Source organism: Corvus moneduloides, chromosome 6 (genome assembly GCF_009650955.1).
Source record: "Corvus moneduloides isolate bCorMon1 chromosome 6, bCorMon1.pri, whole genome shotgun sequence".
NCBI lineage: Eukaryota > Metazoa > Chordata > Aves > Passeriformes > Corvidae > Corvus > Corvus moneduloides.
This window is the reverse complement of record NC_045481.1, coordinates 8,480,727-8,494,085: the sequence shown is the minus strand read 5'-3', so window position 1 is coordinate 8,494,085 and position 13,359 is coordinate 8,480,727. Positions and strand designations below refer to the sequence as shown.

Sequence of the window (13,359 nt, the reverse complement as noted above, 5' to 3'; positions counted from 1 at the left end):
TCAGAGCACTTACTTCACACGGAGAAATTTAAGCTATTTTTAATTTGCAATGTGAAGAGCAGGGGATCCCTTCTCACTGTCTAACAAGATGTCCATAGACATAGCTCCAACAGCAGCAAACCTGCTCAATCTAGTGTATTTTAAAACACACATTCAGGCTGTGCCTAATACATCTATTTTAGTAAGAGACATTGCTGAAGACAGTGGCAGCAAGCAAGGGTAATTTCTCGGAATAGAAGAGCAAGTTAACTATAGGTCAGTGTACTACTGAAGATGTGTAAACCAGAAAAAGTTCCTTTTCCATAAAATCCTTAGAGGGAAAAAAAAAAAAAAAAAAAAAAAAAGGAACGATTACAGTCCTCATTTATGGCCATCTAGGAATGGTTCCCAGTGAAGAGAGGGCATCTGAGGTAAGTATGACCTGGCTGCTCCAGTCTGTGTCTGTAAAGGACTGAATACTGTCAAAAGCTAAACAACTTGGTCTTTCTCTTAGCTTGTTTTTCAACACACATTTCTGTAATACTTAACACTGAAATAGTCCTCACGCAGCTGAAGTGCTGTAAATCATGAATGGCATGACATCAGCATTGTATCATGGTGACAGTGGTTTTGCGTACATATTAATTCCTTAAAGGTTATTAACTTCTTCATAAATAATGAGATAACTCACTTCCCTAGGCACTGCAGCAGCAAAACCTGCTTTAAGGAGTCACTCAAACCAACCATCCAACAGAAGGTGGAGCAGAACCGTCTTTTCCGTATTTGGGAGCGTCGTGCTGGAGCTCCTTCTCTCGTTCTCTTCTATACATTATCCTCACCTTCTTTTTTCTCTAAGAAATTAGAAATATTAATCTGTACTTCCTGTCCTCTTTCCAATGCAAAGTTTCGTATCTGTTTCCACTCACACCCTAGAGCAGATCAGGAAGAAAAGGAAGTCTTCCGTAAGGCCGATGTTGAAACTTAAGCTTATGGGATGCAGAAGCACCTATGGTAATCACCTCATCTTGATGAGGGAGAGTAAGCAAGAGACTAAACGGAGAATCTGACCCACCAGCGTCAGTCCTGGCATGTCAGACTGTGTCCGGGCTGTACTCACTAGCCCAGATCAGAAAGCAGATTACAACAAAGCATTCCCCTGGGCTAACACTTTGCCCTGTCATACCACCAGTTACCAGTGCCCACTGTCCTGGTGTGGCACATTCCTGATTCTCCCAGGACACCCTGAGCCCAAATGTGCTGCACATCCTTACGTGTTCTCATCACACACAGCAGCAGGACCAGGCAAAACAGGATCCAGCAGCCCAAGTTTGCCTACTGTGGGCACATGACACTGTCATGAGAGCACATGAGGTACACAGGAACTGGACTGGGCCAGGGTGGTGCATTCGGGCCCATTACATGGGATACCATGAGCAACCTACAGTCTCTTCCCGGTGCAAGCTCCCAGCTGACAGCCAACTGCACCTAAACAGCAGAGACACAAAAAAGTTGGGATCCAGCCAACGTTTCAAGTGGAGCTACAGACAGATGTTCCCACCAGGCTTTGACCAGTGAAGTACATCTCCTGCGTTACGCAAATCCTGCCCTGGGTGCTTCATAGGAGCAGCAGTGATTCCAGCGTGCTCAAGGCCCTCTGAGCCTGCAGCAGCTTCGCACCATGACCCAGTTACCAAATCTGGGCAGACAGCTTTCAAGGAAGCTTAGAAGGACCAGGTTGTTCCACCATCTTAACTTCCCTCACAGAAAGGCCTTGTGGGCCATGACTTAGGTGTGGTCACCAGTATTTGCTACTATGTGCTGTGTGTCGAATGACACCACATTTAAACTGGAATTTCATGCCATTTCAAGTGCAGCTGATCACAAGGTTCACAAAGGTTTCTCAGATACTAAGTTATGAGGAAAACGGTAACTGGAAAACAAATCTCTACAGCCACATCCTCCCCTTTTTTTTTTTTCCCAATCTGTTAGCCTAATCTGGGTTTACAAAACGGTAATTTGAAATATTTGTGCTCTCATGCCTTTGCTGATCAATAGACAGGAGGTTAATGCTGTTCATGTTACGACATCCAACTGTCCATGCTGCAAACACAACAACAACTTGATAGGACAAACTCAGCTACCTATTTCAAAACTGACTATGGCAGAAAAGCAACTTCTTCATACCCCCACCTCCAGCCCAGACAAAATCCTCTTTATGTTCCCAAACAAGAACAAGTCCTTTTACAGTTTATGCTCATATAATTTAAGAACTGTGCTGCTTGGAACTTCAGTACCAACCTGAGATGTTTTTAATCAAATTACATTTTACAGTATTTGTAACAGAAGTTTTGTTCTGTCCCCAAAGAAATCAAGTCAGTTGTGAAACTATTTAATTGTTAATGTAATCACATCACTTATTTTTGTAAGACTGTAAGTGAATACTGGAGCTAAAAGTGACTTGTGGACACTGAATCAATTCTTAAATTTGATTTACCACTGCTGCACACCAAAAACAGTTCTATAAACACCACACACAACACAAACCCTCCTATTTAAAAAAATCTAAGGTAGTTCCAGTGTCTTAAATCTGCTAACTCAGACAAATGTTGTGGCTGTCACCATGAAATTAACTACTACATGAAAGTAATTACTAGTCATGCAGTATGTCAAGTTTATTTACCTGCAAACAAATATTCTTCAGCATTAAGTGTTAGTATCTCCCTTTTATAACTGTATTTTGAAATGTACATCCCTCCTGTGCTATAAATAAAACAAACAAGTGCAAATCATGGATTTGCTTCTTACATGATAGACGTGGTAGGAAAACAAAGCAAAACAGTTAAATATTTCCCACAGGGGTGGCTGGGAGGGGGGACATACCACCCATAAGCTGCAAGCTGTATCTGCATCAGTAGCAGTCCTGTCAGTAAAATATGTTGAAAGTACCAGAACGTTTATATGCTTGATTATGTGTTTCACAAAGAAACAGACACAAGTCCTACAAGTCTCTAAGAACATTTCGGCAACTGCAGAATTTCACCTGGGGGGGCGGGGGTGGCATCTGCAGGCAGCTCCCTACACCTCTGCTAAACACGACTGCAAAAAAAAAAAAAAAATCAAGTCCACAAGCGCTGCACAGCCACCTACACACGCCAAATGCCCACGGAGAGAATCACACCCCCGTCGGCAAACACTCAGTGGTCCGCAAAGCGGAGCTGGGCTAACAACGCGGCCGCACAAGACAAGGGGAGAAAATGGGGGCGGGGGAGGTGGGAAAAATGGGGGGCCCTTGGCTATTTTGTTCGCCGCTGTTTCAGAAATATCACGAACCACCCCCCAGCCGCCCCCAACGCCGTTTTCCGGGGGGATGCTTGCGCAGGGGCCGGGGCGGGGGCAGGCCCGAGGGGAGCCCCCCGCCCCGCCGCCCTCTCACCCACCGCATCCCCGGGGAGCCAACAGCTTCCTGTCCGCTCCGGGCCCGCCGGCAAGACGGACCGACCGGCCAGGGCCGCCTGCAGCCCGACCCTCCTCGCCCCCCACCCCGCCCGGCCGTGCCCGGGGGCCGGCGGGGCAGCCCCCGCCCGGGGAAGGCGATAGGAGAGCGGCCGCCCCCTTTCCCGTCCATTCCCTTCCCTCCTGGCTCCGCACAATGCGGCCGCGCCGAGCAGGCCCCGGCCCCGGCGCTTCCTTCCCCCAGCCCTTCCCAGCCGGGGAGCGGGTCACTTACATGGCTGGAGCCCGGGGAGGAGGCGGCGGCGGCAGGGGAAGGGAGCCGGGGAGGGAGGCAGGGGAAGGGGAGGGAAGGGGGGAGCGAGCCAGCGAGCGAGCGGGGGAAGGGGGCGGCCGGCGAGGCGGGCGGGCTCTGCGGCGGGCGCCGAGCGAAGGCCTCACTGGGCTCCCGGCAGCCGCCGCCTCCTCCTCACCATCCCCGGGCGGCGGGGCGGCTCCTCCTCCCCCTCTCGCAGGCGCTCGGCCCGTGGGGTTCGCACGCCCGCTCCGGCTGCCGGCTCGCCTTCCCCGCCGCTCCGCCCTGCGAGGCCGCCCCTCGCCTCGCTCCGCCGCCGCCTCCCCCCGCAACCCCGGGCCGCACTCCCGCCGCCCGGGCCGGGCTCGTCCCGCACGCGTCTCCGCGGCGCTCGCTCACACCCTCGGCGGAGCGGCCGCCGGATCCCGCCGCCACCGCTTCCCGCCCGTGCCGAGGGGCCGCCCCGCGCCGCGCCGCTCCCCGGACGGGGTTCGTGGCCTCGCCACTCTCCGAGCTTCCGCAGCGCCCGCCAGCCCGGCCCCCTCCGCCCACCCGCCGGCCCGGCCCCAGGCCCCGGGGGCGGTGTTTCCTGGCCCCGGGCGGCCCGGTGTTCCCCCTTCCCCTGGCACCGTCCCGGCCCTCGGACCGGGGCGCTGAGGACGCCGTGCCCCGCGAGGGATGTGGCGTCTCCTGATTCGGCCTATGAACCGGCTGCCTGGAGCATGGACAAGTTCACAGAATCACAGAATCAATTAGGTTGAAAAAGACAGGTTATCGAGTCCAACCTATGACCAAACACCAGGGCCAGGGTAACGATTCTGGATGTTGCACTCCAGGCCGTCCTGCACTCACGGCAAGAATGGCTCAAAACATCACAAATTGCTTCAACTATTGCTTACAGCATGGCAATATTTTCGGTAAGGTTTTGAGAGGTGTTCTGCTCTAAAAAACAATGTTGTGGAAACACCTATGACAGATTAACGTTTCTCCGCCCTTCCAAATCAAAATTCATCTTCGGTCATTAAGGGATTTTGCTTATTCTCAAACTGACAGTGCCATAAACATTAACTGGGCTGTAAGAACTGATTGGATTTCTTCAGAAACATACGATCACTGATGATCACATTTCTGCAATCGGAAGCTGGCTGGAATTTAGGAAACAGCACATCTTCCCGCAGATTTGCACTGTTGGCAACATAAAAGTGCATAAAACGCATTTACAGCAGTAAAGCTGGGGAATATAGCTCTGCCTTTACAAACCCATTGGATATAATAAGAGCCTTTTTTTACCGTATCATTTTGATGATTGTTAACATTTATTGAAATTCACTTTCTTCTCCTGTTTTGATCAGCTAGGTCTGACTAATCGTATCTGTCATCAGGGTTCCTGAGCATCAAATGGATTCCTGAATTTTGGGTACTCTGGTGTGCTAGAGGAGCCAACGAGGCAGAGGAGAAAATGCTTCAGTCTTCTTCATGGAAGGTGAAAAAAAGTAATGCCTCCTTTCCCACCAACGTACAGAGCAATTCCTGCTGGCAGAGCAGCTACACCAGCGTGGGATTTTCTGTGCATCACCTTTAGGTTTACTGGGGCATATCTCAGCACAGTTTTAAAAATGTACCATGCAGGCATTTTAGCAGAGTAAGCAGGCCCCATGGTACTGGCCCAGTTACCCAGGGCAGAATGGAATTGCTGTGGGAACTCTCTAAGATGTAGGTAATGGAAAGGAAAAATCTTGGTTTGTGATCACATTTTGACCTACCATGCATTACTTACAAAATACTTCATGTGTATTAAAATGCAGGTAGTCCTTAAAGATATATTTAAACTCATCATCAGTGTGCAAAGCTTGCAGTCAGCTCAGAGGACATGTATTTTACTTAACAAAAACAAGAAGAAAATTCATTTATCAACTAATTTTGAGCCTTCAGACTGTGGTTACATCTAAACATAAAGAGTGCATGTAAGTATAGGTGTTCATTGGCTGTTAAACGCTTGTGTCCAGTCGGGGGGGATCTATGGTAATAGATCTAATTTCAGGAGACCTTTCTTGCCTTCCTAACAAACCCTCTCCTGATTGATAAGCTCCCATGCTGCATGGTGAGCAAGGTCATTAGGACTTCCCCCTGCAAATGAAGCGGCAGTTTAAAAAATAAGATCATAGAGTAAACAGTTTTCTGTCCTGAAGAGAAGAAAATAAACGTCCGTTGTTTGCTAGAAAGGAAGTACAATTTAAAAAACCCCTCCAGATTTCAACATGAACATATTGTTTAGATTTGCCGACTGTTGATTTACCATGATGAAAGACAGGCCCAAACTAGAAAGTTTGGATCCTGATCTGGATCTGACATTCCCCAAATCTGAGGGGGAAGTGTGATTCAGAGTCTGGAGTAAGGGCTTATCTCTCAAACACAGCAAAGTACTGTGGATAAAAATACCCAGGTAAAGTAGGAAGTGCCTGGCCTGCAACAACAAGAGTGACTTTGTATCAACAATGAACAAAAGCAGCTTTTTTTTCTTTAAGAACAATGAAATCACTCAAAAATTGTTATAAATACAAACAATATGGGTTTTATCACTCAGCTATCATCAGTGGGATTATAGTCTATAAACCCTAATTTTCAGGGAAGTCCCTGGATTTCCCTGGGCGCTTCCTCAGATTTCACATCTGTTAACTCTAGTTTATTAAGTGCTTCAGGATAAGGTGCATCAACTGTGCCTTGGTATTACATTACTCGAAAATATTGAATGTGGGAGTTAGTGGCAAAGAATGGATGATTTCCAGACAGTGTATTGATACCATGCCAGAAGGGCAGGCACTCCTGTTCCCATCCATTTTTAACACATATATAGGTAACAATTAATTCAGTGTCACTTTTGAAAGTTATTTCTAAATGTTTAAATTATGAAGCTTTGGATAAAATTATCCAGTCAGGCATAAGAAGAAAGACTAGCATCTTTGCTAGCCTTTAGATGAAGTGGAATTACTGAGTTAACCCCCAGTAGAAAAAGCTCTGTTCCATTATTTCAAGTAATGACAGCACCTCTGTGGGGCAACAGTGAATTTGTTCCTCCCTTTTTATATCCCCAGATATAATAAACATAGTTGTGCTTCTAAATCTGAACTAGTCCAATGTTTGAAGGTGTATTTCTCAATAGCAAAACAATAGCAGGCTCTCTGGAAAAAATAATATAGTCATGCTAAAACATTGTGGGTTTGCTTTTTAGAAATTCATCTTGAGGCTAAATAGATGTATGAGTTCATTTGTACTTCTCTGATGGCTTTCCTACAGAACTGGGTGTCAGCTGGACTGGTAATGTGGAGAGCAACACTGTATGAGGCCTTACTGCTCTTCCTCATGGCTTGCTAGAAGTCCTGGAATAGGCTGGACAGGCGACCGAGCTTTGGATTCCTGCTTCTATTCCTGGTCACCGGGGTGCTAAAGCTGGACAGCCCTGGGATGGCAGGGTGTCAATGCTGTTAACTCCAAAGTGAGAGCAGTACAGTCCTCTTCACCAGGAATGATGATAGCCATGACAAGGGGCAAACATGCTATGGGGAGTTTGGTACATAAACAGGAACCAAATTGGTTTGCATAGAAAATGCACTAAATGAAACATACAAAAATAGCAAATATATCAGTTCTGTGCCATACCCCACTGCAGTCGCTTTTGTTGTTACAATAATAATCACAAGTCCCAGTCTGGACTAGGCACCGTTAGGTGCTGTAGACGCACATCAGAAGACATGGGTTTTGATCTGAAGGGACTGAGGTCTGCTTCAAACTGCTGCTTTTCCCCCTTCCTTGTAAAGTAATACATCATGAGTTCTTAGATCAGGAAAGATACCCAAAAAAGCTAAAATTCCAATGATCTGTGTGAGAGAACATCACGATCTTAACTATAGTCAGATAGGCAAATCCTCTGAGACTAAAATACTGACATTATAGACACATATTAAAAGAAAAGTAAAAACTTTCAGGTTCCTGTTGCCTTCCCACCCCTCACACGCCCAATGCTGATTATGTTCTTCACCTAAAATTACAGAGCTAAGCAAGGTGTGGGCATATTAACTTGGGGGCTGTTTCAGTGGTTGATTACCCCTGCAGATCCACACATGCAGATCTCTGTGAAAGGAGCAGCAGCCACACTGCTGGATGAGGGCACAGTCATAGCAGTGGATTCTTGGAGCACTGGTTCTGGCCACATTGATCTCCAGGTGACAGCCAGTGCAGAGCAGCTCAGTCTTCCTCATGACATTTGCGGTTTCCTAAAGAGCAAGAGCTGCAATCAAGTTTTTAAGGTTTTAAGCATTATGGTCACAGGGGCTTCCCATATCCTTTGAAGTGTATATACTTATGACATTTACCCAGTGGACTGGCAAGTGTTTTTATTATTTGCATAATAATGCTAGAAGAGAGGGGATTGCTTATAATTTCTTCAGTGTGTTTTTAATGGCATCTGCATGTGTACAACAATCTGCTATGTTTTGAATCACCTGCTCAAAATTACTTAGTTTGGAAACTTAGGGGCAGAAGTGACCGTTCCAGCATCATTCTGGTCTGACACTCTGGCTACTGCAGCCACAAAATTGTGCTTACTGATGTTTTCCTTTATGTTCATATTCTGCTTTATTTTTAATACAAGAAGCAGTCCTGTGAGAAGTGCAGGAATAATTTATATATTATAAAAATATTTATTTATAATTTTTTTTTTTCTGTTTGAGCATCTCTCTCCTATGTTTCTTTGATGTCTGAGCTTATGCTACCACTTGCCCTCAGTGAAATCACTGAGTTCTTCTTTTCTGCCTGATGTCTTCTTGTCACAAAACTTTTGAGTGCTTTTTCTAGCCTTTGGCTACTTCTGTACTGGTTTTGTTAGCTGTGCCTACAGATAGGCTTGTGGCTACGGCACTCTGTGGCCAGAGTGAATTACATCCATCCTGCTCTGAGGGGGCTGGGCTCCTCTCCAATCCCAAACCCTCTTCCTCTGCCCTCAGCCTGAAGTTCCCTAAGAGCAACAAGCTGCAATGCACTTGGTCTGTGTGAGCAGTAATGGCCCTGGAGGAGTGGTTTTCAGGAGTGATTCTGTGGATGTTGAGGACCCCATCTCCAAACCAAAGGTGTTTCAGTGAAGTGGGGGTGCTTCAGGCTAGCTTTATTTGGAGTCCCATGGGCGATATACCCAGTGATGGCCAGAGTTCATGTGAACTGCTTTGGAGGATCACACTGCTTTAGGTTCACTGGAAGGGAGGAGCTCAGTTCAGGCGCTCCCAGACTGGTCTGTGATACAAACGTAACTGCACTAAATCGGTGTGATCTGGAGATCTGCCTCAACAACACAGTCCTGATTCAAGCATGCTAGTAGAGGGTAAGGTATTGAAAACATTGCTGCCACCATGAGCTGATTGTATCCAGAAGTTAAGAAGATATTAGGGAGAAGTTTAAGAAGGTATTAGGAATAAGAATCAGGCACATGTGCTGCAAAATTCGGGCTCAAAACCCCTGCACGTGTGCTGATGTAACAAATACCGATTTGGTTGCCCACCCCACCCCTCACCATACTTGGCACATAGCATCAGTTTTCTTGGACCTCTAGTCATCAGACATTGCCTGTCTGCTGAGCTTCCCCATCCCAGCCTGGAACGGAAGGGCTCATGCATTAACTGGGTCCAAGAGGAACCTGTGTAAGTCAGGAAAAGACTATCCCTCCACGGCTGTGTGGGACAGGACCCAGCTCTCGGCATATCCATGTCCAGTGCTGAGCACCGTCGCTGCAGGAGCTTCTTGGTGCTCATCTAACACACTAACTTTTAAAATAATAAGGGCAACCATGAAAGAAACCAATCTGTTGACTGGCCTTGCAGTCTTCACTGCCCTCAGCCTTGTCATCTGCATTCAGCTGGAGAAGCGACTGCTCCTCAGCCATTTATTCCCTGCCAGCCCAGAGGGAATCAAGCCCACTGTGTTCCTCTGCCGCATCCAGCCTGGCTCTCACACAGCGTTCCCGCTGCAGCCCCGGAGCCTGCCAGGACAGGCTGGCAGTTGTAGGGAATGATGTCACCGAATGGGCAGGGCTTCTTTGCCACCGATAACATCTTAGCAGATGTCCTCCAAACGTGCTCACAGTTCTCCCAGTATAGCATCTTTATTTTCCATCTACCTTTCACAGTCCCACCTTTTAAGCTAGCAAAAAGGTTATTCCTTGCTAAAGACTGTGTTAAAAACTGGAGAAGAGCTTTGCCAAAGTTGTTCTAAGTGTTATTGATTTATTCTTGGGCAGAAAAACTTTGCATTTCAGTAAAACACCACTACTTAGATACTTCTAAGCATATAGGTACAAGATTATCACTGAAAAAGTTTATGATTTTCCTTTATTCATTTACCCTCTTACAAAATAAAACAAGGGATCAAAGAAGTTGCTACCCATTACCTATAATGGTATGTTCCCCATAAATCCTGCAGGTTTTACTCCCACCTACTGTGCCTCATCCCTATTTAGAAAATCAGATCTACCCCAGGGTATCCTTCTGGACGTGTAGAGTTCCACTGAAATCAGCAGGGATCTGTTTAAGGACATGCCTGCAGAGAGTATCTGTTATTCTATATTTACACAGTACCCAGCATAATAGGACATGAAACCTGATTAAAGCCTCCAAACACTACTGCCATGGAAATCAGTCTTGTTATTGACTGATGACTCAACATGTCTGGATTTAGATGGAAGAGGGCTACTTTCAATTCCCAATTCTTTTATAGACTCTCTGCATAACCTAGCCAAGTCATTGAATCTCCATACCTCAGACACTCCTGTATTTAATGCAGAGAAAGTCAATCATTGATTAATTCCCTTCGCCCAGCCCATTCTGCGGGTTTTGATTATAAGTTCCTTGGGGCAGGCGTTGCCTCTTGTGAAGTGCGAGGACAGCACACAGCACCAGGGAGCTCTGGCAAGCCTATAAATGATAAAATAACAATCATGTACAGTAGCACAGAAGCAGCTGTGATTGTCCTAATATTTGTCCTCACAGAGTAATTTTTAAATTGAAAGCACACCTGGGTTAATACAGTACCAGAAGAGGCTCAACCTGATCCTGGGATGATGACAACCTCCGAGTAACCTGAGCTACAGCATTACCTTTAACAAAATAAGAAAAGGTAAAATGAGGAAGAGTAATAGAGGTTTGTGGGTTTTTTGCAAAATGCAAAGCGATATGGAATGGATTCAAACCTTAAATAAAATACCAGCAGCCACACAGCTTTCCCTCTTCATGAGAACAGATGTGGAAAGCCATTATTATAATTTGCAAATAATGTTACCCCCTTATGTGTGTCATTGGAGCTTTTTTATGACATGGATTCAGCTAGAGAGTTTCTTACATAACACTGTTATTCTGTTTTTGCTTCAGATGTAGTTATCAGGTGATGGTTTCCCATGCAAAGGTTCTATTAATAAATAGCTATCAGTTACACAGCTATTTAGCTCTCAAAAATCAGTGTTCTGAAATTGTGAAGGTATTTCCTAGGCTGGAATATTTGCCAAAATTTAAGCCCAGGAGCAAGCACAGATCCCTGCAGGTATGCCACACAACTTGCACAGACGACCATTATTAATACAAATCGCTTCAATTAAAATTGACACGTGAGCTAATTAATAGGATGTTGATTGATAAACAAGACCTTGCTCATTTTATCCAGGCATTTGTTAATTACCTGCCCGATGTTGCAGCCGACCAGCGAGGACACACTCCTGGCTCTAAGGAATGTTGTGGGCTTTGTGTACATTCCAGTTTACCAGGGATTTGCTGTACCTAGAAAATAGCAGTATTTTTTTTAGCCGTGCAATATGAAGTTTTGTGTCTGCCTGTATCGCAGATGGGATACAGTATGCATCAGTTAATTCACAGTAAGGTAAATAATACCTGCCATGTGATGCTACAGTAATTTTTCACATTATTTGCTGACCATATGCATATTTTTTGTCTTCTCTATTTCCCCCCCATTTCTGAGTGCACTGGCAGCCTCCACAGCGCTCTGTAGCAGCGAGCACTCTGCGACACTGTTGCAGGGGTTCCCTACAGCAGAGCCTTCCCAGTGCCATTGATCAAGCCACAAGCACTAGTTAAGTAATGCAAGGTTGCTCTAATTCCCTGACTCATCTCCTGCTCCCCCTGGAAATCCTAAATGTGGTGCTGGAAACCAAACTGCAGTCCTCTGCAGCAGGATGAAGTAACTTTGATTGCTGAGTCACCATGTTGACCCACACAGCTCAAATGTATAGCTAGCAATAGTCAAAAATGCTCATTGTAATCTTACCACAGTCGAGGTACTAACTGCATATTCCCTGGAAATGCATTCAGCCTCGCTCTCAGCTCAGGGCTCAGATTCCCCAAATCGCTATTTGTGTAGTGTTTACAAAAACACATTTCATTTTAAGTAGCCTTGAATTATTATATTCCTGGGGTCCTTTTTTTTTACGCATATGTCATCTTAGGGCTAATCAGCATTCTGCTCTTGCATTTGCAAATGCTGAGAAAGTCAGATCTTAAAAAGCCATAACTCCTTGACAATTTCTTGTAGCTTGTACAAGCTGTTTGGGTGTAGTGAGTAACGTGGAGGAAAATTGAAGATCAAATTATTCGCAGGTATGAATTAAGTCTATTGCTTTGTAGCCGCCGACACATCTCCTTGCTGTGCGTGGTGAAATTCTCCTCATTATGTACTGCACACTTTTACAAACACTGCTGTCCTCCTGAGCATGATATATGTTTCTCTGATAGAAATCTGTGTGTTTGCCACAGTGGCATCACTATGGAGCACTTCTGATAGTGTCAGATAGAGTCCCACTGTTTCAGCTGCAAACCTTTCTTTCTGGTCTGTGACGTGAGGTGGAATGTGTTTGATGTGAGCCTGACTGCAGAGACAAATGGAAGAATAGCAACACTCCCGTGCTACAGTTTGTTTCTAAAATTGATCTTGACCAGTCAGCATGAAATGCATCATGTCAAAGCAATTGCCATGATGCTCTTTTGTTAGGAGAAGCAATTCCTCTTGGACACAGGGCAAACAGGAGTCAAGGGGGATGCCTCTGCTGCCCCTTCAAACTGGCTGATAGAGAAAAGTCTGCTTGCAATTCAAAGCAAATTATGAAAACAGATTAGTGTAAATAAGATGAAGGAGGAGGGGACTCACATCAGAGAAGACACAAATGAAAGGGCATGTGACCAGTTTAAAATACGAATGAGCTTCTGTTAAAAGAGCTCTCTTCAGTGACCTTCTTTCCTGCCATGTGACCAAATTCTTCAATCAGGCACTGTAAAGGAATGCTAAAATTGTCTTTATTTTCATTTCAGATCTGGCCACATTAGTCTATACTTGGTGTATTCATTTATTGCACAAATAATCCCACTTTCTGCTGAAGTCAAAGGGTATTTTTCTTGAAACCCCTCTCCTGGGTCTGCTCTGGGCTTCAGTGATGGTGCTTGCAAACTTTCAGAATCCCAAGGACCTGGGGAGGCCAGCTCCATGCCATCTCAGGCCCATCTGGGAAGACTGCAAGTCATTTTAAAGCCCACAAATGGCTATGGAAGGAAGCTGATCTCTGTGCAAGGTCCTGGACTGAAGGGCAAACTTCT

The 13,359-nt window shown here is 45.7% G+C and overlaps 1 protein-coding gene across 1 annotated transcript in view; it reads right to left on the bottom strand.

Annotated features, from left to right (window-relative positions):
- AKT1 (AKT serine/threonine kinase 1) overlaps positions 1–3,764 on the bottom strand; it is a 78,139-nt gene extending 74,375 nt beyond the window's left edge. Inside the window, exon 1 of the mRNA XM_032110650.1 lies at positions 3,707–3,764. The gene's annotated coding sequence lies outside the window, so the exon portion shown is untranslated. The remainder of the gene's footprint in view (positions 1–3,706) is intronic.
- Positions 3,765–13,359: the final 9,595 nt, after the last annotated feature.